This window comes from Carlito syrichta, unplaced genomic scaffold (genome assembly GCF_000164805.1).
Source record: "Carlito syrichta isolate Samal-C Ts95f unplaced genomic scaffold, Tarsius_syrichta-2.0.1 Scaffold314027, whole genome shotgun sequence".
Classification (NCBI taxonomy): Eukaryota; Metazoa; Chordata; class Mammalia; order Primates; family Tarsiidae; genus Carlito; species Carlito syrichta.
Genome location: NW_007258123.1, coordinates 324521 through 349337, shown reverse-complemented (window position 1 = coordinate 349337; position 24817 = coordinate 324521).

The following is a 24817-nucleotide window of genomic DNA, read 5'->3' as shown; positions in this document are numbered from 1 at the left end:
CCGCCTATATTTCAAGTTTTTCAAGGGAAAGAGTAGAGTGATGCACAGTGATTTTCAACAAATGGTTGATTTTGCAATTGCTGATGCTTATAATCCTAGCTTCAGGATAAATGGGTCTAGGAAAGATTTAGAATTGTGAACTTGTTGGAAAAGAAGAGAACTTAAAGTTGCAGGCCAACCTCCTTAAAGACCCACAGGACATGAGTCATAATATTTTGTCTTTAAAATCTCCTTTCCCATCCTTAGAGGGAAATGGGTGTATATGAGCGGACGATTTATCTTTTATCATTTGGTCCTCATTCTAAGGATGGGGAAACTGAAGCTTGGGGAGGTTAAGCAGCCAGTCTGTGGGTCCATAGTTGGAGTGACAGAGCTAGGGTTAGCATACTATCTGATTTCAAGGCTCATTCTCAGTCTACCACATTATAATTCTTCTCCGTGAGTGGACAAAGGCAGTGGTCTCCCTACAGTTTAAGAACTCTGTGGTGGATCAGGAGACTTGAGAAGGGACCTGCTCACAGTGACTTGACCAGGAAGAGGTAGAACCAGGCCTGAAGACCCTGGTTCCTAATCATCAGGCTGGTCCTTCATTCAGACCACACAGCCTGCATACCCTCCAGTTTCCAAAAAGAGAGCTGGTGTCTTTTCCGTGAATTCAAATGTGTGGAGGGGAATATGCACAACTCCACAAACACCATGTAGGTACTCAGTAAGAGGGCAGTCAGCCGTGTGGCTTTGAGAGCAGGGGTGGCGAACATGAGCTCCCACAGCTGTTGTGACTACCCGCTCCATGAGGCAAGGTGGTCACAGCCCTGCCACGCTGACAGTGAGAGTCCACTGGACTCCCTCTGGGGAGGCGCTGTTGCATATGATAGGTGGAAGAGCAGTGGGGTTAAAGGGTGCTTTATTTTCTCACACCAAAGGGAATTCCTGAGAAGCAACGGCAATGCTGTGAAGAGGGCTTCTACCCACTAAGAAGCCAGTCCTGAATTTTAATGTGATGTCACTTAGCACAGCTCCTACCCACCAACTGTCGGCGGTGACACCATGGAGCTAAATAGCAGAGCTTCCTAAATAACAGTCAAGGAGTAGGGAAATTAAAAGGCATTAGCAAGGGAAAAATATTTTTTTAAGCAAGAAAAGGAACGAGACATCAACCAATAAAAGAGATAGAGGCAAGATGTCTGTTCTAGGTGGCAAGAGGTAGAGCTGCCTTTTGTGTGACAAACAAGTCTAGGATGACAGCCATGCACTCAACAGAGAGGGCAGTTATAATAACAGCCTGCGTTAGAGACTTCTCAAGAACATCCACTTACTTACTCGATCATGTTGCTACCCTGTGGAAAAAGACAGATATTAATGTCACTTCACTTGTGAGAAGAATTAGTGAGTTTTCATAAGTAGGGACAGATATGCATCTGGTCCCCCATCATAGCACTCCATGCCTAGGCTGTGCTGCTCAAGCCAATACTGATATCTCTGATAGACATGAGCAGCAGTGGGTTTTCCAGATATTGGAGGGCAGTGCTGAAAAGGGAGTTGGCACAAGTACTTGTGTAGGGAATGGTGGTGATAGGATTCCACGCCACTCAGTATCCATCACTGCAAGGAAGCAGGCAAATCTACCCTCCCCGTCGTCTGCCTTGCATCTAAAAGGGACACAAAAGAGCTGGGCATGAGTATTGTAACAGGGTCAGCATTTCCCACCTTGTGATTTGTTTAGATGCATGAATAAATATGTGGAAACAGTCACGTATTTCTAGGACATAACCTTCTCTCTTCCTTGGACAGGCAAATATGCAGGTACCCTTCCCTTGCCTCCAAGTCCCCAACCAGTGAAGTTTTCATGAAAGAAGGCCTTGTTTCTCCTGCCATATTTTCTCTATCTTCTTCCCAGCTCCACCCTTTCCACTGACCCCCACCAAATAGAAAGATTGCCATTTAACTCGAAGTAGGGGTTTTCTGTGAACCCGCATTCTGCTGAGGTCATAATCGATTCTTCTTTGTGACATCTGAGAAGTCCAAGACTCTACCACAAGTGACTGAGAAAATGGTCTGTCAGAACAAGTGGTATACCCTTACAAATCTTGGAATTCACCATTTAGAATTAAATTCTTCTTAAACTGGGTGAGGTCTTCAGAATCTCATAACAATAGAACTTGAAAGGGTTTTAAAGATGTTCACTTCAACTCTTTAATAAAAGAGTTAACGGGTTCAGAAGTGTTGAGTGACTTGTTACTAAAGTCTCTCCTTCCTCAGTGCCAACTTATCTTTAGTTCACCCCACCCCTACTTTTAGGAATACTTGTGTTTGAGCCATCCCTCTTCTTCCTAAACATCTTACAAGGAAAAGTGCTTTTAGGCTTGGTACCTAGGAGATGACTAAAGTGTCTCTCAGTCCATTAGGACAGGACATGCTCTCCCAACATCAGCAAAGTCTTCTTTACATCTAACTTTCATTTGTTTTGCTGCCATGAAGAGAGGAAAGGGGTCTTCATGCTTATGTATTTTGCCATAGGTGTCAAAGAGGTACATCTGCCCTCGCTGTGGTTCCCTCCTCTGGTCTAGCATCCTCTTGATGGAGTTGAAGAATCAGAAATTTTAAGTTTGTAAGCCATGTACTTAGCCTCCTAAAGTCAAATAAAGGTTAGTTCATTGGAGAACTGACTCTTTGCTTAATGACCAAAAAGTAATATCTTTAAAAGCTTCTCTTTCATTTCATGCCAAAGTTCAGATTGATTTATTAGACCTAGGCTTCTGGCACCCAAGCATATTAGAGAGCAAAACTGGGCCAGAGAACAAGACAGGGACCCTCTTATGTGGGGCTGTAGGATAAAGGTGCATGGGCAGATTTCAGGGGATCATCCCAATTTTTTTTTTTACTATGTAGTTCTCAATACATGCCCATAAGCATCTTGAAAATCATTTGCAAAACTGCCAAAAAGCCAGGCTAAAAATACCCATGGAACAGTCTGGATTTAGGAGAAATGCAGAGATAGGTGTGAGGTCTCCATGGAAAGTGTGAGACTCAACCCAGGAACCGGACAGCAGAGTCCATCTCAGGCGGTTCCAGGTGACTGGACCACGATCAGCTGAATGTTGTTCAGGAGCAATGGGTACATCTGGGTTTAGACTCTTTATTTTTGAATCTGTTCAGTCCAACTGGTCAGCAATATATCTAACAAACACCTATCATGTGCACTAGAATGACAAGTGTGAGAATGCACCCACTTCTTGGGAATGCTTACATTTCTGCATGAATTTTTTTCATACTTCTTAGGAGAAAGTCATGTTTGAAAGATGAACTGAACATTTTAAACTGATGAGGTGCCATTTATTGCATTATTCAATGTTATAATATTAGCCATTAAGAATGAATATTTTTTCCTTAAGTATTTCATACTTCAAAAAAATTTATTAATTTGTAGTTGGCAAATAAAAATTGTGCATGTTTATGGTTTTGATATATACATACATTGTAAAATGGCAAAGCTGAGCTAATTAGTGTATGTATTACCTCATATGTTTGTCATTTTGTGGTGAGAACACTTAAAATCTACTCTCTTATCAATTTTCAAGAGTATAATACATTGTTATTAGCTATAGTCACCATGTTGTACAACAAATCTGGAACTTACTTCTCCTGTCTAACTAAAATTTTATATTCTTTGATCAGCATCTCCCCTGCACCCTCATAGCCCCCACTGCATGAATTGTGGAAGGCCTTGTGGTGGCTCCTCATTGCCCTTGATAACCACCATAATGTGACTTGATCAGCATCTGGGTTCTCTGTCTACCCCAGTTTTAGAGTGTTTCTTCTAACACTTAATCATGTGTCCCTACAAATATTGTCTCTAGTCTACTTTTTCCAGATATAAATCTTTTTCTTTTCTTTTCTTTTCTTTTTGAGTTGGAGTCTCACTCTGTCGCCCAGGCTGGAGTGCAGTGGCATGCTCATGGCCACCCCAGCATTGACCTTCTGGGCTCCGGTGATCCTTCCATCTCAGCCTTCCAAGTGGCCGGAACTATAGGCGCATGCTACTGAGCCTGGCTAATTTTTGTTTTTATTGTCGAGACAAGATCTTGCCAAGTTGCCTGGACTGGTCTTGAACCTGTGAACTCAGGCAATCCACTTGCCTCAGCCTCACAAAGTGCTGGCATTACAGGCTGAGCCACTGAACCCGGCCGCTAAATCTTTTTTTCTTAATTATTGAAAACATGGTACCATCGGAGCAGTCCCTCACTCTCTTGCAGGGTTTCTATTAGCAGTTACAGTTGTACTTAGCTCTTGTTCTCCAGAAAGGAGGATCCCCTTCCTTGAGCCTTTCTGTCCACGATGTTTCCAAATTTCATAAGCCCCTGTAAGTGCCTTTTAACTTGAGAGCACAGAATGGGAAAGAAGAGGAATGGTGGATAGGGGGACAGTCTTACTTTCTTCTTGAGGATACACTCACGATCCTGTTCTCTATGCTGATGAAAAACAGTAGAACCACCTGCTTGTTCATGTTTTAAAATAAAGATTATTATTTGAGAAAAAGACATGTTTTTATTAGGTATTTATATTATGCATAGATCAAAGTAAGTATGTTTGTCACCCTGATGTAATTTGGTTAATCTGTCCCTGGCTGTTCCTTCAGGAATCTCTTCTTTCTCTGTACCCTAAATTATTTTCAGAGTCTATTCTGTTTAGAGGACAGAAGTGCAGATATGTGTGACCTCCTGATTGTAGAATCTTGCAGCTGATTTTGATTTGTGAGAGATGGATTGAGCTAGAGGTCATGAAGTGACTCAAGAGAACTGAGTGTTATCGATAAACTTTTGGACAGTTTGTCAAAAATTTAAGATACCTATTCTCATGTGTTTGGATTTGATCCATTTATATAATTTTCCTTTTGAGTGCTATATGGAAATATCCTGTGCATAACATATGCAATTACAATTTTAAAAAAGGTGACACACACATTCACTTGGGTGTACACAAGTCTTGCTTATCTAGGAACTCTGGGGCACATCACATTTGATGGGTAGAGAGACGGTAGGTTCACTTGTGGCTGGAATCCAGGAAGGTTGAAGCAACTCTGCTAGTTCAGAGCCAGGATCTTCCTTGTAGCCCCCAGTGTCCCATTCCCATGAGAGATGAGAGTAGACAGTCCTTGCTCCAGGGACCCTGAGTTCATGACCACCTGTGCCTTGGCAGAGAGGAGCTCTGTATTGTCTGAAGGGCCTGTTAGATGGCTGAACGTTTAGAAATCAGGAGAGTGGCATTCAGTCTCCATTTTTGATGTTGCTGGCATTACTCGTGGGTTCTAAATCCCGAAAGAGAGTGAGAGATGTAATTGTCTCTGGATCCCACATTCTACTGGATCTCTTTCCTGGGGCTTCTGGTGAGACCTGATGCAATTTTCTTCCCACCACTAACTCTCTGGGCTTGATGATCCTATAAATTCAGAAACCTGTGCCTTGTCCGACTTCCTTTGGCAGCATCCACTAACCCAATCTCACACTCAGTCACTCTATTCCTGTACTCCACCCATGTCAGTAACCACAAACTCTTGCAGGGCCTTTATCAGAGCAAAACCTTATCCTCTGCAATACCCCTCTGAGTCATTTGGGTGGGCTGTATTTTCCGGTGTTTTTGTCTGAGGCAGGAGCTGGAGGAGATCCAATTAGGTGGCAGTGAAGACCCACCACAAAAAATAATGACCAAGAGAGCAGAGGTTTTTACTTGTTTTGTGCACAAGTAGATGTTTAATAAATATCTGTTGCATAGTTGAATGAGCAAATGGATGGATGTGATGGAGAGTAGAGAAGGTGGAATATGAGAGATTTTCGACACAAGGCAAGTGCAGGGAAGGAAGTGAACAGATGAGCAAAGACATCACCTGCTCCCACCAAAAATCCTGACTTCTTTCCTGATGTTTTGTTCTCTGAGAAGTTTCTATAAGTACCAGAGTGGCTTGTACATGAGTTGGAGAAAGAGTAGCACTCAGTGAAATCCCAGTACTCACTGCGCCAAAATGGCTGCAGAGAGAAAGCAAGTCATGAGAGGGGTGGAGGTGTCCAGAGCTGTGGTGTGCTTCAGAGACAGCTGGATGGATTGTTGGAGTTGGTCTCTAACCGGGTTTTTGTAGAGTGAAGGTGGGATGCTGGCAGCTCTAGGGCTCAGGGAGAATGAGGGCTGAGCAGGGAGTGCAGAGAAGGGAAAGGAGTAAGGTAGGGTTAGGATCACCACATCATCCTTGACAGAGACTTTGGGCTTCCCTGTTCTTGGTCTAAGATGATGGATGGTTTAATTGAGGTGTTTATTTCAGCCACTGAGATAAGCAACCTTTCTGAAACTTAGGTTCTCTTCTTTTCTGAAAACTAAAAATAAAAATAGACCAGATGTGGTGGCTCATTTCTGTAATCCCAGCACTTTGGGAGGCCAAGGTGGGAGGATTGCTTGAGCCCAGGAGCTCAAGACCAGTCTGGACAATATAGCAAGACCCCCTCTTTAAAAAAACTAAGTAGTAGCCAGGCTCGGTGGCTCAGCCTGTAATCCTGCGCCTTTGGGAGGCTGAGGTGAGTGGATTGCCTGAGCCCGCAGGTTCGAGACCCGCTGGGCAGGCGAGACCTCATCTCTACAATAAATCAAAAAATTAGCCGGGTGTGGTAGTGCACGCCTGTAATTCCGGCTACTCGGAAGGCTGAGGCGGAAGGATCGCTGGAGCCCAGCAGGTCAAGGCTGCAGTGACCGGGAGCGGCCACTGCACTCTAGTCTGGGCGACAGAGTGAGACTCCAACTCAAAAAAACAAAACAAAACAAAACAAAAAACTAAGTAGTAAAAAAAAAGAAATCCCTAAAAATAAAAACCACCAGGTACTCATGAAATGCTGGGCACTATGCTAAGTGCTTCCATCAACACTTTCTCATCGAATTTCCTCAGCTCCTTTGTTAAGGAGGTCCCATTTTTCTCCTCTTTACAATTAAGGAGGCTACCTCTCAGAGAACAGGCAACTTATCTCACATTCCTCAAATAAGAGGCAGAAGTAGGATTTGAATTCAGGACTGTCTTGTTCCGATGCAAGTGCTCTTCCCACTATAACACAAGTACGTGGTTCTATCTCCCCAGAGGTGGTCATATGGCATAGATGCTGGAAACAAGTGGAAGCCTAAGAATAATATTACGAGTGACATAACCAGAGCCCAAGCATGGGATTGAATATAATTCTAGGTGGAAACAACACTGAAAGCTAACTTTCATTGAGCTTGTTCACATGGAACACACACACTTTCCCACAGAGCCCAGTGAAGGTTGTACTATTATTATCTCCAGCTTACAAATGAGGAATCTAAGAGACAGTGACTTTAAGTAACTTCCAAAGGATATGCAGCCAATAAGTAGTGGAGTCAGAATTTGAGCCAAGACAGATCTCTTAAAAAATTTTTTTTGTATTTTAAATATGTGGGGTATAATTCAGGGTTAGGTATACAAATGCTCGTTATGCAGGTGCCCTTGTTCATGAGGTGTGTCCCCCACTCCCCTGGAAGTTTCCCACTACCGCCAATCCCACCCCTACCCTTCCCTGGCAGTTTCCCACTACTGCCAATCCCTTTCTTATAGTATTAAGATAGTTGTTCAAGGTCCACTTATGAGTGAGAACATGTGATACTTGGTTCTCTGTTTCTGTGATAGATCACTCAGTATTATAGCCTCTAAGTCCATATAAGTTGCTGCGAACTCAACACAGAACTCTTAATCATTATGCAAGTCTGCCTATAATGTCAGAGAATGGTTTCCAAAATTAACATATAATCTTAGTGTTCATAGGTAAAGTGAACACTAAAAGATGACTGCAAATTCTATGTCCCAATCTCTTATCTGGGCAGGTTTGTGACTGCTTTGACTAATAGATTATGGGAAAGTGACACTAGATGACTTTCAAGGCTAGAATATAAAAGACAATGTATTATCTGTTTGGGCATGGTGGCTCATGCTGTAGTCCCAGCTACTTGGGAGGCTAAGGTGAGAGGATTGCTTGAGTCCAGGAGTTTGAGGCTGCAGTAAGCTGTGATTGTGCCATTGCACTCCAACTTGGGTGACAGAGTGAGAACCTAGACTCAAAATAAAAAGAGTGTAGTTTCTGTCTTCCTGCTGGGACATTCACTTTTGGAACCTTAGGTTCACCACTTCAGAGGAAACCCAGACTAAATGGGGAGGTCATGTGTATGTGCTTAGTAGGAGTCAGCAGTTCCAAGTGAGCCCTCAGCCAGAGCCAGCAGCAACTGCCAAGCATGTGAGCAGCCTCTTGGAGATCCAGCCAGGCTGAGGCTTTGATGACTGCGACTTCGGGAGACATCTGAATGAAATCGCCTGAGATCCCAAGTAAGAACTGCCAGGCTGAACTCTGCCTTCTTTCTGTTCTCTGACCTACAGAGTTGTAAGTAAAAGAAATTGTTTTGAACCACTACATTGTAGGAGAATATGGTTGCTATGTAGCAATACATTACCAGAACAGCATCTCACCGTCTTTTGGTCCAGTCTTCCTTCCTATAGTACTGCACTATTCTGAGTCCTAAATTAAACAATAACACCAATACCACCATCAACAACATCTACTACTTCTACTACCAGAGAAATAAACTTTGGATATCTAGTGTGTACCAGACATGGTCACATGCTCATTGATTTAATACTTGTAGGAACTGTCTATGGTAAGTATCACATTTAAGGATATTTAATCACATTTAAGATACTTAATCACATTTAAAAATATGACAACTGAATCTCAAAGAAGGCAAATGACTGTCTCGACTTAATTCCAGATTAAGAGTGCTTTTGACTATTTCATAGTTTAGGCTGAATAGATCATGGTAAACTAAGGCAGAACTAGAAGTTAAAATTACTATCGCTCTGACTATTCTTACCTACTATTTATTGAGCACCTTCCATGTTCTAGTACTGTGTTTGTCTCTTAACTTATTCTAGGGCATGCCACCCTTTCTCCAACCCTATTTATAAATCACTATCATCTCCATCATACAGAAAAGGAAACTGAGGCTTATAGAAGTTGTCATTTGCCAAGGTGTTCCCTAAATGGTAAGATTGGAGCTATGAATCAATCCTATGTGGACCTAAGGTCAGGTCTGTGTCCTTAACCCACCTCCTATGAGGGCCATGTGGGTGGAAGAGGTGATCTTTTTTTTTAACTTTTAATTTTTTTATTTTAAAGATGTGGGGTACAATTCAGGGTTAGGTATACAAATGTTCATTATGCAGGTACCCTTGTTGATGAGGTGTGCCCTGCCTTCCCCAGGCAGATTTCCACTACTGCCAATCCTGCTTCCCCGCTGGAAGGGGTCGTCTTTGAAAAAGGTTACTCTCAAAACGTATTTGTATACCTAACCCTTAACTGTACCCCACAATATCATAATAAAAAATATTGATTATAAAAAAAAGAAAAAGTTTACTCTTTCTATTGTTGAAATAAGCACACAAACAAAACAATGCACAGAACAAAAATGTACAGATCAACAAATTATCATTGTCTGTGTGTGTGTGTGTGTGTGTATATATATATATGCATATACACACATATATCTCCTGTATATCTACTACCAACCAAGGTCAAGAAAACAGAACATTGCCAATATACTAGTAGATTCCCTTCTCACAATGGTCCCAATCTCTACCCTTCCAATGGCCTCCAAGGTCACCATTATCATCTCTTTTATGAAAACCATCATAGTTTTACTACCTAAGTTTTCATGCCTAAAGACTTAGTTGCTTTGCCCATTTATGAATTTCTTATAAATGGAATCACATATCATGCATTTCTTGTCCTTGCTTTCTTTTATTAGAGAATATACTTGAGGGTTATGTTCCGAAATTCATTCATTTTGTTTTCTGTAGATGTAGTTAATTTGCATTAGTGTACAGCATTCCATTATATGAATATACCACAATTCATTTCACTGGTGATGGACATTTGGCTTGTCTTCAGTCTGTATTACAAATCATGCTGCTACTATAACATTTTAATATGTGTCTTTTGGGGGAAATATGTGCATATTTCTGTAGAGTATACATCTAGCAGTAAGATTGCTAAGTCATAGGGTGTGCAATAGGTACTGACAGTTTTCTGTAGTGGTTATCTCATTTTGAACTACTCCAGCAGCATATGAGTTCCTATTGCTCTACAGACGTGTGAAAATTTTGTATTACCAGTCCTTTTAATTTTAACTACTCTGATGGCTATGCAGTGGAAACTCATTGTAGTTTTAACTTGTATTTTCTTAATCACTAAGATATTATCATATATCTAATGGCCATTTGGATATTCTCTGCTGTGAATTGTCTTTTCAGGTCTCTTGTCCATCTTTCTTTTGGGGTATCTGCTTTTTTTAAACTTCTTTAAGAAGTATATATATTCTTTAAATATTTATTCTCTAATATATATTTTCTTACAGTGTATGTGTATATCTAGACATGTATATGTATATATATGTATGGATATGTGTGTGTGTTTATGTACTCAAGACCTTCTCAGGGTAAGGATGTCTTGGCTAGTCATTAGGAAAGTGATTAGAGACTCAGATCTCCTTTCTCCCCCATTAAAGGGGAAAATCTGCTTTTTTTTAAGAGATGGAAGACAAGATCTCACTCTGTCAGGCAGGCTGCAATGCAATGGTGCAATTATAGCTCACTGCAGTTTCAAACTCCTGGACTCAAGCGATCCTCCCACATCAGCCTCCCAAGTAGCTGTAATTACAGGTGCATGCCACCACACCTGGCTAGATTCCTCTTTCTGAGCATTGTGCTGGAAGAAGCAATGAATGCATATCAGGGACAAGAAGGGCAAGAAATGAACTCAGATATGACATCATTATGCAAAACAACTAGAATAAAGTTCTGCACATGCTCATAGCTCTCAGGAAGAATAAGATGACTCCATATCTGCATCTGAATCTGTCTTGGGTGTCAAGGCTACTTTGGAAGGGGAAGGACCCAGAGGCTAAGGGCCCCCACAAGGTCTCCCTGCATTCTTCCTGACTGTAGGGTAGTGGGGCAGAGGCTGAGGAGTTGGTAAGGGTTTGAGAGGCTTCTCCAGGCAACTCAGAGGCAAGCACCGAACTGATGTGGAAAGTGCACTGTCTTTCTGCTGCACCAGGGGCTTAAGAAAATGTTGTTATCTCTGTCCTCGGTATTTGCATCTCAACTCACCCTTGGTAGCTCTGCTGTTTGCATAGTGTTCTTTGGGCCAGATTTGCTTCCTCCTTGCAGAGGTCTTGACACCTACATTGAGTACTGAAGGCTGTAGAAACCAGTGGAGTAGCTCTCCCTCACTATGCAGGTTTCTCTTGTCAGATAACATCATTTTCATGGGTCATATGGGCCACAAAGTCCTAGCTGCCCTACCGTCTCAGGGCCAGCATATCTCTGCCCGGGTTCTCTCTAGGGCCTGCAGCCAGGTTGTTCTGCAGAGAGGCCCTGATTTTATTATACATCAGGACACACAGCCTCAGCACAACCCACCAGTCTCTAAGATCAGACTCACTTCCCCATGAATCACAGCGACCCTGTGTTATCGGCCCAGAAGGGGAACACCTCACCAGTAGGTAGATTTCTAATGGCTTTCTCACCCTCCTTCTGTTTTGAGATCTTCAGAGAGGGACATAGCAGGAGAGAAGAGCCTAGCTTCAGTGTCATCACTAGTCAACTTCTCTGAGGAGAAGCAGGGACTTATCATCTCTACAAAGGGGCTGAGTGGAGCTGTACTTCCTCTGGGCAGAGACCATGGGCACTCAGCACTAGCATTTAGCCAGGAGGCACTTTCTCAAGGACATGCCCCAGGGAAGGAAATAGAGTCTTAAGAAGCCACATTTATCTGCTTATTGCAGAACTGGGAGCCTTGAGATGGTACCTTATAGAATAACACTATTCAACGTAATTTAGGATCATTCTGATTTTACCTGTAAATTACAACACTCATGGCATAGATTACTAAAGCATACAAAAATCCCAGCCACACCCAGTTTCATGGTCACACAAGAGCAGATGTCTTGGCAAAACTTCTTAACCAGGGGTCTTCATATATGCTTCCTTCTTGAGATTGTTCTAGGATCACATGATGATACAACACTTTTGGAGCCTGGAGTGTGGAACAAGGTAAGGAAGACAGAAATCCAGGTTGGACTGAAGGCTAGAGGTGAATTGTTCCCTTTGTCAAAAGGAGAACCAGAACTGAGAGTCCAGGAAGAGTGTGTATATCAACCCCAGGCTATCCCCTCCCCTTTGTGTCTTTAAACAGTGGAGCAGGAAGTTGCCCTGCAGATGGCAGAGCTGTTAACACCCCACTCAGCATCCTCTGTTTTCTGCTTGCCCAGAAGTATCAGTATCAGCTCTCCAGCACCCACTGCTCCTGACCCTTCGCAGTCTCCTTCCTTTCTTTACTCCCTGCGCTAGGGTCAGGCTTCTGGTGACCAGACTCTCTGCCGACCTTCCTAATGGGGGTGAAATTTATTGCATCATTTCTACCTATTCTTTGTTACTCTGATGATCTTTTTTTTTAATCTTTACTTAGAACAGCTGTTCCATGTCCCCTCCGTGGCCTAAAGTCAGAATTCTATTTCTGTCCAATTACAGGTGCGGTGGCCAGCCCCATTGTGTGGCCTCTGGCAATATTTGCCTCCTGGCATTTAAATTCTTTGTAGCCCCCTCTCATACAAAATGGACTTGGCCTGTGTAATAGGAAATTGCAGAAGTAGCAGAGTGGGACTTCCAAGATTGGTCATAAAAGCTGCTGTGGTTTGCACTGGCTTTCTCTCCTGGATCATGCTCTCTGAGGAAGTCAGCTGCCATGTCACAAGGACACTCAAGCTGTCCCATAAAAGAGGTCCACTAGGGGAGGAACAAAAGTCTTCTCCCAGCAGCCTTCTAGGCAGGTGAGCCATCTTAGCAGTTGATCCTCCAGCCCCTGTCAAACCTTTAGATGACTGCTGCCCAGGCTGACTTCTGGGCTGCTGTCGTGAAGATCCCTGAGTCAGAACCATCTAGCTAAGCTGCTCCTGTATTCCTCCTGGATTCTAGAAACTATGTGAGATAATAAATGCTTATTGTTTTAAGCCACTATGTTTTGGAGTAACTTGTTGAATATTAATAGATAATACAATGTGCTTTCTAGTTTCTCGGGGAGGTAGGTTTCTTTCATTAAGTTCTTCCTAATAATGTCTTTTAATGGAGCAACGTCTGTGATTAAAGCAGGGTTCCCTCATCTACAAAACCAAAGAAGTAGTCTTCTAACTCACTGAGTGATTAGCACAGTGCCTGGCACGTAGCAGGTCTCAGAGTTAAAAACATAGCACAAACACCAGGGGAATCAACTGATGTATTTAAGTAGATTGATTAATTTCAGTGTCTGCGTCAAGTAAGGGGAAATGGTGTCACAGATAAATGTAAAGCAAAACTCATTTACTGATGTCTTTCTGTGGCTTATGGGGAGAGGTGAGAGTCAGATAGTAACATTCACCCTTTATTGCTGGAATTGTATGAAAAATAACTGCATTTCATTAAATCTATGCCTCTGATGATGGCAGGACAAGTTCAGAGGTACATTTAGCGTGAGGGAGGGCCAACTAGAAATAAAAAAGTGCAGTGGATGGTCTTTCAATTGCATGACTAGTCGCATGTATGACTGGACCTGAATCCAGACCTTCAAGGTTTATCCCAGTTGGCCAGATCATAGTATTTACAAGGTTAATCTCACAGGTACCCCCACCACTAACTCTCTCATCATGAGTAGTCTAGCAGTATTCGTATTTGTAGCTTCCACCACAAAAGAGAAGAAATTATAAGAGAATAAAACCATAATTTACCCTATATCAAATGCTTTGGAGACACATTTGCATTTAAACTTTACAGTAACTGTGTGAGATAGGAGCTATTAACATCCCTGTTTTATACATGAGAGACAGGGGCTCCAGGATATAAGCAACTTGCCTAAGTTTATGAAGCTAGTAAATAGTGAAACCATACTTTAAATTCAGGCTTGTCTGATTCTGATTTTTCTACTATAATCTTCCATAGTCTCCGAGGTCTGGAAGATGACTTTGGAATCCTCTAGATTAACTCCACTAACGCATATGGGGAGATAGTGTCTCTAAGAGGTTAAGTAACTGATCGAAATAACTCAGCTATTAATGGTCTGACCCAGATTGACTTTGGACTTCTGGTTTGCTTTTCTTTTCACTTCACCATCTGAGACAGTAAGACTGACTTTGTTCATTACCTCACAGTTCCAGGAAAACTAACTTAAAGGTGGTTGTGAAGGCCAAGGATTGTTTGACAGAATTTTAATTCACATATTTAAAGACATATAGATATTGCATTATGGAAAATGGAGTGAAGACAGCATTCCAACTTCCCTTCCACACTCCTTTCCGTGCCCTTTTTGCCAAGGTCATTTTTGGTGAAGCTAAGACTCACACCCAGGGCTGCAAATACAGCCCTGTCATTGTGCCGCTCCAAAGACTAGGTGACACGTCTGGTGACTTCAGCAGTAACAAGAGACCCTTGAGGCAAACCAGGGCAAATTCTGTGTTCTTCTCTGATAATAGCACCAGTTTAATTATAATCCAGAAGTGTAAATTCCAGTTTGCTTACATCTCTAGCATGTTTCGTTTCAAATGTGACTTTGCAGCTCCTTTTCTTTTTTTCTCTCTTCGTGCCATAAAATATTTGCATATTTGAATGTCAAATTTTCCAAGTGCTGGAAGCAACAGGCTTTGCTATGTTCTTGAGTTATTTTGTATAGCAGCATCTGTCTTGTTTCAGCAGCTACCAGAGCTGAGAAATGACCCAGGAGCAGCCTGGCAGAAAGAAAGAATGTGGGATCCAAGGGGGTTTCCTTACAATACAGAGCCTCACAAGGCTGGGGGTGGAGGGGCTTCAGTCCCAGGCAGCTTTAGAACAGATGTTTTTCCCACTTGATTTTTTCTTTTTTTTAAGAAAGGCAGATTACTAAAGGAAACAAATACTGAATGATGACTACAGAATGTATCTTTGGAACTTGCTAGACTAATTACCGAGGCACCAAAATCACTTTAAAAGCAACACATTTTGTTTTGCAATATACATTCTTCATGCCAATTTTTAAAAAATGTAATTTCAATCAGAATCCACCTCACACTGGATAGTTGATTGTTGTGGAAGTGGGGTTTGGAGGAAATACTCTAATTAAGACAGCACATTTCAAGGAATTTCCTGACTTTTTTCTGTATATTGAATGATGTAAGGAAAATTCTCCTACAAAATATTCTCAGAGTTTTAAACAGCTTCCTTCTGAAATGATACCTTCTGCTTAAGCAATTATAATAATAGCTGCTTATTGCATGCCAGGTAATATCTAGTTTCATCCACACAATCCCCCTGTGTGGTAGGTATTTTTATGATCTACATTTATAGATGAGTAAACGGTGGCTTAGGGAAGATACTCTTCCAAAGACACATGACTAAAATGGTGGACACTGGACTTGGATGGAGATTATTTGTATTTATTGTTATTTGTAAAGGGACAGTGGCATCAAGATGTAACAATTCAATTTCCTGATGTTTGAATGCTCAGGCCCTGACCTATGTAAGTCTCACATTTTTCAGAGAGCTTTCTCATAATTTCCAGAAAATACAATTTTTCTGGTTAATAGTTGATCAGTGAAATAGGATTCTAGCTTAAATACAAAAATGTGACTGCTTTGAAGCCATAAGTGTTGGAAACATGCATTCATTTTACAAAAATGCATTAAGTCCCTACCATGTGGTTGGACTGTGGTCATCTCTGAGGATACTATAGTGAGCAGACAGAGTACATTATGATGGCAGAAACTCTTTTGGAAACTCAGGATGTGAAGTTGAGCACTCTAAGCAGATCCAAGTCTTCTGGTTGGGGCTTCCATGTAGGTATCATCGGAGATGTTCTTTTGCCTCAATCAGTGGTACTCTCAGAATCCAAACAGGTGATCTAGGTAACCTAGGTATGCTTATTTTTCTTTCATTCATTCATCCAATTAGTCATGTAATTCATACTTATTTGGGACCTAGTATGTGTCAGGGATGGTAATAAATCAAGTATAGTTCCTGTCCTCATTGAAACTGGGGAAGTGGCAGAGATTGACAAATAAACACATAAAATTATGCAGTCATGAGTAACGAGGGCAAGACAGGCCAGAATAAGAACAGTGGGAGAGTTCCTGTTTAGAAGGGGCAGGCCAAGGAGCCTCTCTGAGGAATGCCGGAGCTTGGGCCCCATTGTGTGCTGTTGTGAGACTGCACTGCACTAAAGGCACGCTAAGTTTACATAGTTGCCCGATTGGCTGGTGATCTGTGAGCAGGGGCCAGGCTGGGTAAGGAGTTGTGGGGAAGGGAGGGTGGTATGTGAAGACACCAAGAGAGGAGAGATCTAGAACATGTGAGAAGGCCTGAAGAGACCTAGGAAAATAGGCTTACTATGGCTAAAGCAGGGTCTGCGGGCCATCAGCCATAGGAACAGGAGTCTCCAGGCAGCAAGCAGCCAGAGAGGCTTCAGGCAGGAATTGTGTTTTATAAGCAATCGCCACGGCTTTGGACCTCCCTCTTTGCTTCTCTGGCCCTGCCCTGCCTTGACCCATAAACTCCTCATTACCTCTCTAAGCCAATTTCTTCATCTGTCAAACAGGGATTAATACCATCTAAAGTTTTTTTTTAATTAGACAAGTTGACACATGTAAAATCCCTATAAGAACCTCTCTCCATGTTCTCTATGCATAGTAACAATAATAGCCAAGATTTATGTGTCACTTTCTGTAACCTAGCAGTCTGTCAAGTCGTTGATTTAATGCTCATCTAGTCCTTAGAACGATTCTGTTACCATATACAGGCATTATTAGTATTCCCATTTCACAGACTCAGAAAGCTGAGGCATGAAGTTGCATGCCCATGACCTCCTACTTGGTAAGAGGAGGAGAGATGAGGCTCAGCACATGTGGATTGAGTCCCAGGGATGTACTTTCCAGATTGCCATCAAGGATTGCATTTTCCATTTCTAATAAGAATTGCTCTCACATGGTAATTCAGAGGTCACAGAAGTGATTGGAGATCCTGACCCCTGGGTGCTTGCCTCTAACATATATCTCCCTGTGAATGGTAATGTCTTAGAGGAAGGATGGCATTTCTATCCTCAATGTTAGGAGGTGTGCATGGTCTTCCTCTTATTGGGCTGGAACTCACCAGAAGCTATGATGTTGCTGAAAGTTTCTTTAACTTGGAAAAACTATAGAAGATGCAGCTTCAAAAGAGCTGACACCTCTGTTATATTTTGGTAGCTGTCAGAAAGAACTCTGGTGTTAGAGACCTGCTGAGCTCTTGCCGACAGCTCTGCAGGTACAGTCTGTCTAGAAAGGTATTTCCTCTGGCTTCAGGCCGGGTTCAGATGTTTAAAGTGGAGACCCTGGGGTGAGGCCATCTGGGCCATGTCCCAGGTCATTGTCACCCATGGTTTGGTGCTTATTGGATGTGGTGTGGCACTTTCCTTATCTGCCTGGACCACCCAGTGCCTGGTAGGCCTTGTGTGGGGATACCATTCATGAGTGAAGCAACGTAGGCCAGAGAGAAGAGCAAACAGAGTCTGGGCCTGGCACAGCTCTGCCGTGCGACCTTGAGTAAATTGCTCAGGCTCCCAGGAGCTCTCAGGGTTGACATGAGGATCAAAAGAGAAGATGTATGAACAATGACACTTAGAAAGGCTTAAGATGCTCTGAAAGTAGGAAATATGATTCCTCAGACACCAAGTTCTGACCTGAGCAGCTGTGCCCTGACCCTTGTCCTAAGCTCCCTTGGGAGTGAGATCTGTTCCCAGAAGGGTGGAGAATGGTAGGCCAGGCAGAAGGTGACCCCCTTGCTCCTGTGTCTAAATTATGTGTTTCTGTCAAAGCTGTCAATAGAATGTCACTGCCTTCGCAATTACAGAGAGGAAGATAAGGACATGCAGAATCCAGAAGGGTAGATTTTAAGGGGCTGGGTTCAGTTTTGTCAAAAAATGGTGGGTGGTATTTCATTAATAAAATAACTCAGGAGCTCTGGTTTCTCACTCACCTCTGGATTCTGCCTTCATCCCTCATCCCAGCTCAGCTTCTAGAAAGATGAGTCCTGTCTTGAGAATGCCATTCATGCGCTCATGACACAGGCAGGCACAGCTCTTCCCTACCTCGTTCGTTCCTATACCTACTGGTGTAGGTGCTGCCAGTGGAGGGCTGGAGGATTTCGTGGAGGGGGAGAATCTAGGAGGGGAGGCTGGTTTAGAATAGCAAGGTCCCCCATCCTGATGCTGAGAGTCCACCCACAAGGGTCTGGAGACCAACTCATCCTGTTGGGCTCAGGACTGTCTTGATTTTAGCATTGAAAGTCCCATGTTCTGGGAGCTGCTCAATCCCTGAACATCAAGAAGAGTGACCAGCTTGGAGGAATTCTAGTGACACCTGCAGCAGGTCTCCCATCGCAGGTCGGCTTTGCAGCAAAGCTTTTCATGTTTTGGAACAAGAGGAGGAATGAAGCACACCAGTGGGTGCTGTGGGTCTCATCTGTGTTTCTTATGCACCCTCCCCCACTCTGCAACCCACTCTCAGCACAACTTCTCACCAAAGGCTTCTGTTAAGAACCCATTGCTTCAAGGGGCATGGTTCTGGATATGAATGGCAACTGCCAGCTTCTGGAAGCAGGTGAGTGGCCCAGGGAGAGATCAGCGCCCACCTCTCCTTGTTCTGCCTGACTGCTGCCTGAGGGATTGTCAGCTCCCTCTCCCACTTTCTGGAAGAACAGGTGCCTCTGCTCCAGGGGAGGAACAGTCCCCTGAGCTTCTTTTCTGCTGCCTGCAAGGCCAGATCATGTGTTCATGATGAAGATCACAGCCGGAAACGCAGGGACAGAGCCAGGGTGGACGTTCATCACTGTCCTGGCCAGGAGGTTGAACTGTCCTTTATTACATCACCAGAGGCACAGCTCAGATGGTGGGGGTGAGGGTGGTAAACTCAGGTTGTTGGCTTCAGGTCTAGAGGAAGGATTATGAGGAAGGACTGAGCCATGCTCAGCTGTGTCCCTGGCGACTCATGTCATCTTCGCAGGCTACTGAGGGTGTGTTATCCCACTTCACAGATGAAAAATGAGGTTCCCAGGGGTAAGATGGTTTGCCCAAGGCATGCAGCAAAGGAGCAACAGACTGGGCTGAGAAGCGGTCTTCTGGTTCCCAGCCTGGGGCACCTCAGTTTTGCTGGTGCCTCCCTTTGCCCAAAGACTATGATGTTCTTCATGCTTTAGCCTGTCTCCATGACTGCAGAGCCTAGAGGTGGACTGTGGTCGGCCTGTGTTTTGTCCAGAGAGGCCAGAGTGCCCTGCCTAGGCTTTCCCATTCCTGCCATCCTGGGTTCCTGGCTCCTCTTCTTGACTCTGAGTTCTGTGGGCTTGCTGTCATGCAAGAGGGGCTGTAATCGCCAACCCTGGTTCTGTGTCCACAGCCTGCTATTGCTGTCCCTCACTGCCCCTTCCTCAGGTGTTGCACTGCAGTGGGTCCTCTACTTTGTGAGAGCCTTTCCTCCAGTGTTTAGAGATCACTGTCAGCAGCGAATGATCTGGAAAACCTGTAATTATACCTTTTCAGAGCTCCAAGGGCAGCCTTACTTCCTTCATTGTTTAAGGTTTCCTGCGTCAAGACTTGTATCAAATGTCCTTGGAGGCAGGCTGGAGGGAGGGTGTGGAGGAAGAGAATCTATTGCTCCATTAGAGGCCAGCCCTATGACTCCAGACCGTTGTCCCAGATGGAAGACAGACAGAGGGCCCGGCTTCCTTGCAGTGTGAACATCCTGACTTTCAGAGGTAGTCCCTCCCATTCATTCCACCCCGAGTCTCAAGGTTGGCAAGCTTTCATGATTTATCCTTTCAAAACATATATAAGCTCCTACTATGTGCCAGACCCTTCTTATTTGTATATATTACTCATGAAGCCACTGTCTTTTTTTTTTTAAAAGTCATTTCTCCTAGGAAACCACTTTCTTTTGGAAAATAGATCTCTGGGGTCCTCTCCTGATGTTTAAAACATTCAGCATCCCAAACATGAATATGCAGGCAGGGCATCCATGATAGCTCTCCTTTTATGTAAATGGAGAGAAAAGGAACAGGGTCCTCCTCCTTGCCCTTCCCACTGTTAGTGTTTTGCTTTTGCTGGGCTAATGAGGAAGGCGCACAGGGAGAAGATGCTGGGGACAGTGGGGCAGTCATTTTCCCTGAAGGGATCAGGAAAAGGAACTATAGAATAGGATGAAGCCAGCACCGATCTCTACACTAAAGGGCAGGGTGATGTCTTGGCAGATCTCCCTCCCTCTGTCTTAGGGACCTCCGACATCTGGAGGCTGGGAGTGATGAGAATATTTCCTGCTTTTGTTCCCAGAGACAAACCTTCTCCTGACATTCAGCATCTGCTCTGCCCAGGAGGCTCTGCAATATTTAACAGATCCAGGCTCTGCAAGGAGGCACTTGAGTCAACATTTGGAAGATCACAGATGCAGCCTGAGGCAGGGGGAGAAGAAGGAATACCCACTTTAAAATCTTCTGCACTCTCTCACCCCTCCCACCTCTTCCCATTGGCATTTGCTCATTCATTCAGACAGCACCAATTCTTTTGTGCCCTAAATATGGACCAGGTACTGCTCTAGGCTCTGGAGGCAGTGAGAAGAAGAAAGCTCCTACCCTCATAGAGCTTATTTATTAGTGGAGAAGACAGATGATAAACATATAAACAGACTGACTGCCATGCAACAATAAGGGAAGTGAGGACGTGTGTGTGTGTGTGTGTGTGTGTGTGTGTGTGTGTGTGTGTGTGATTATATGTAGGGTGACTGAGAAAGTCTTCCTTGAGGAAGTTTATATTTTATATAAAGTGAGGAAGCAAGCCATATGGAACCTGGGGGAAGAGAATTCCAAGTGAAATGAACAGCCAGAGGAGGGGGTCTGAGATGGGGTCTGTGCTTGGCATATTTAAGGGAGGGCAGAAAAGCGGGGTTAGCCTGAGTGTCTTGAGGAGAGAAGAATGGGAAATTAGGTCCAAGAGATCACCGTGGCGGGGCCAGATCATGGAGGGCCTTATGACTGAAGCTAGTACTTTTTGTTGTATTTGATGTGTGATGGCGAGTCATTGGTGGGGCAGAGAGCAGTGGTGTAGTGTTGTCTGATGTATGCTTAAAGGGCTCATTCTAGCTGCTGTATGCTCTATCCTCCAAGGATAGGATTGTTATGGAGTGAGCACTCTAGGAGATCATGCCTGTGAACATGCTTGTTACATTCTCGAATGCTTTACAAGTGAAGTGATTGCGACCCCTTTTCTGGGGATAGTTGATATGGCACTGTAGAAAGATTATGGTAAGTGAAGATAGAACAAGCCTGTGACCCTCAGCAAGTTGCTTTACATTTCTAAATCAAATCCAGTCTCCCAGTTTGAAAATAGGGATTGCAATGTACGCCATGACAAAGCTGTTGTGGGGGTCAAACAAGAAGCTGAGGATGAAGTTGCTCTGATGACGAAAGGTACCATGTCTATAATGCCAATCAAGAGGGCAGTGCCTGCTTTGCGCTGAGCCCCACCCTCCCTCCATCCTGCCTTCACCTCTGTGAGTGACCCCTTCCTTACAATTTCTTCATTTGGACCCACAAGGATGAATTCCTTTTTCCTGCCAGGATCCTGACTGATAGACTCTAAGGAACACTAATCCATTCCCATGTTGGGCATCTGCTGAAGATTCTCAAATCTAACTTCTCAGGTGCCTTTTCTTCTTAAAAATCCAGACTGGTGTAGAGGGTTAATTCCCTCCAGGCCTCACATTTCTCCATGTTTGTGAGCAGAGGCGAAGGCCCTGCTTTTCCAGATTATCTTTTCTAAGATATTTTATAGGGTCTCCCTTCAGAGTAAAGGGCAGGTTTGTTGCTGTCTGGTCCAATAAAAATAATATCTCTCCTGGGCAAAAGGCCAGGTTAGCTTCCAGCTTCTCCTTACAAGAGATCTGAGTTTCCTAAGCTCTGTCGTCCTCCCCTGGAACACAGCCTTTCTGCTCATGCAGGCCTACTCTGGCATTTTCCACAACATCCTGTGGGAAGCAGGATTGGGAAGTGTGGACATTGGCCACTGCTGTTGCTGTGTGTGAAGAAGGCCTTTGTCTCTGACCTAGGAGTCTCATCAATTCTGCCAGCATCCATGAAGCTGTGGCAGGTGACCTTATTAGAATACAGTTGAAGTAAAATCCCAGACCCTTCACAATTCTCACAGTTCTTGATACCTGGAGCCTTCCACTGTTTATGGGTATGTTCTCCTCAGTGCCCTGCTGCCACCTTAAATTCAATATGTTCAAAACTGAAACCATCACCCTCATTCCTGCTGCTCAGCATCCATACCCTTGCCAAGGGTTGTTGGTTACACTGAAGGAACCCATTCCCCTCCTCTGTCTTGCTCCTTACCACATCCAATCCCTCATCAAGTTCAGGGGTGACTTCTTTTAATTGTCATCCATATCCACCACTTTCTTGTTCCGTGACCACCAAGTTCATCCAAGCATTGCTGCTCTGCTCACCCTACCAACCCTCCTAGACTCTAGGCCTACCCTCTCCACACAGTTGTGTTTATTGTCTCCAGACTATGCCCACTGTTTTCCTCATAACTCTCTGCATTTTTCGCATTTTCCTTTTTTTTTTCTGTAAGGTCTCATTCTGTGGCCCAAACTGGAGTGCAACGGCATGACCATGCCTCACTGTAACCTTAAACTCCTGGGCTCGGACTATCCTTCTGTCTCAGCTTCTCAAGTAGTTGGGGCTACAGGCATGTGACACTATGCCTGACTAATTAAAAACATTTTTTTGTGTAGAGACAGGGTCTCTATATGTTGCCTAAGCTGACCTTGAATTCCTGGCCTCAAGCGATTCTTCTGTCTCAGACTCCCAAAGTGCTGGGATTACAGGTGCAAGCCATTGCACCCAGCCTATTTTATTTTTTGGCTGACAGATAAAAATGGTATATACTTATCATGTACATGATATTTGGAAATATATGTACATTGTGGAATGGCCAAATCAAACTCATTACCATATGTATTACTTCACATATTTATCATTTTGTATGGTGAAAACATTTAGAATCTACTCTTTTAGTGATTTTCAAGTCTAGGGTACATTGTTATACATAATCACCAATAATAAAATAGATCTCTTGAACTTATTCATCCCATCTAACTGAATATTTGTATTATTTGACCAACATCTTCTCATTTCCCCCTCTTCTCAGTCCCTGGTAACCACTATTTTACTCTCTGCTTCTATGAGCTCAACTTTTTTAGAATTTCCATATGAGTGAGATCATGCAGTATTTTTCTCTTCGTGTCTGGCTTAAGCCACTTAACAAGTATAATGTCTTCCAAGATCATCTGTGTAGTGCAAATGAAGGATTTCCCTTTTTTTTTTTTTTTAAAAAAAAGGCAGAAAGGTATTCCATTATGTGTATATATCACATTTTCTTTATCCATTCATCTGTTGGTGGACACTTAGGCTGGTTCCATATCTTGGCTATTGTGAATAGTGCTTCAGCAAACATGGGAGTGCAGACATCTCTTTGACATACTGATTTCATTTCCTTTGGATATACACCCAGAAGTGGGATTCTGGATCATATGGTAGTTCTATTTTTAATTTTATGAGGAACCTCCATACTGTTTTCCACAATGGCTCTACTAATTTATATCCCCACCAACAGTGTGCCAGGGCTCTCTCTTCTCTACGTCCTAGCCAACACTTATCTTTCATCTTTTTTGATAGTAGCTATTCAAACAGGTGTGAAGTAATATTTCATTGTGATTTTAATTTGCATTTCTCTGATGATTAGTGATGCTGAACTTTAAAAAAAATATATATATCTGATGGTCTATGCTTTTAAAATTTTTTTAGTTGGAGTCTCTGTCACCCAGGCTTGGAGTGGTGCAGTGGTATGCTCATGGCTACTGCAGCTTCCACCTGCTGGGCTCAGGTGATCCTTCTGCCTCAGTCTTCCAAGTAGCTGGAACTACAGGCCCACCACCACACCTGGCTAATTTTTAAAAATTTATTGTAGAGACGAGGTCTTGCCAAGTTGCCCTGGGTGGTCTCAAAACCTGGGCTTAGGCAATCCTCGCGTCTCTGTTTCCCAAAGTGCTGGGATTACAGGCATGAGTCACCATGCCCAGCTGGTTTTTGCATTCTTATAGCACTTGACAGTCTCAAAACATGTTCATACAAATTCTCTTAAATCTGTGAATGAACTATCACTGGGAGTGGTGGCTCATGCCTGTCCTGTAATCCCAGGGATGCCGAGGTAGGAGGACCACTTGAGCCCAGGAGTTTCAGACTGGCCAAGGCAACATAACGAGACCCTGTCTCTATAAAAAGAATAAAAAATTAGCCGAACTTGATGGTGCCTGCCTAAAGTTAAAGCTACTCAGGAGACAGGTGGAAGGTTAGCCTGAGCCCAGGAGATCAAGGCTGTGGTGAGTTGTGATAGTGCCAATGCATCCCATCCTGAATGACAGAGTGAGATTTGGACTAAAAAAGAAAATATATATATGTGTCTGTGTATATGTGGGTGTGTGTGTGTATGTATGTGTGAGGTTCAGGAATGAAAGCAAACCTCACCACAGTTTGTCTTAATGGTTAATTTTTGATGGCTTGGCCTGGGAGTTCCCAGCTATTTGGTCAAGCATATATTCTGGGTGTTTGAGGATGTATTTGGATGAGATTAACATATAAGTT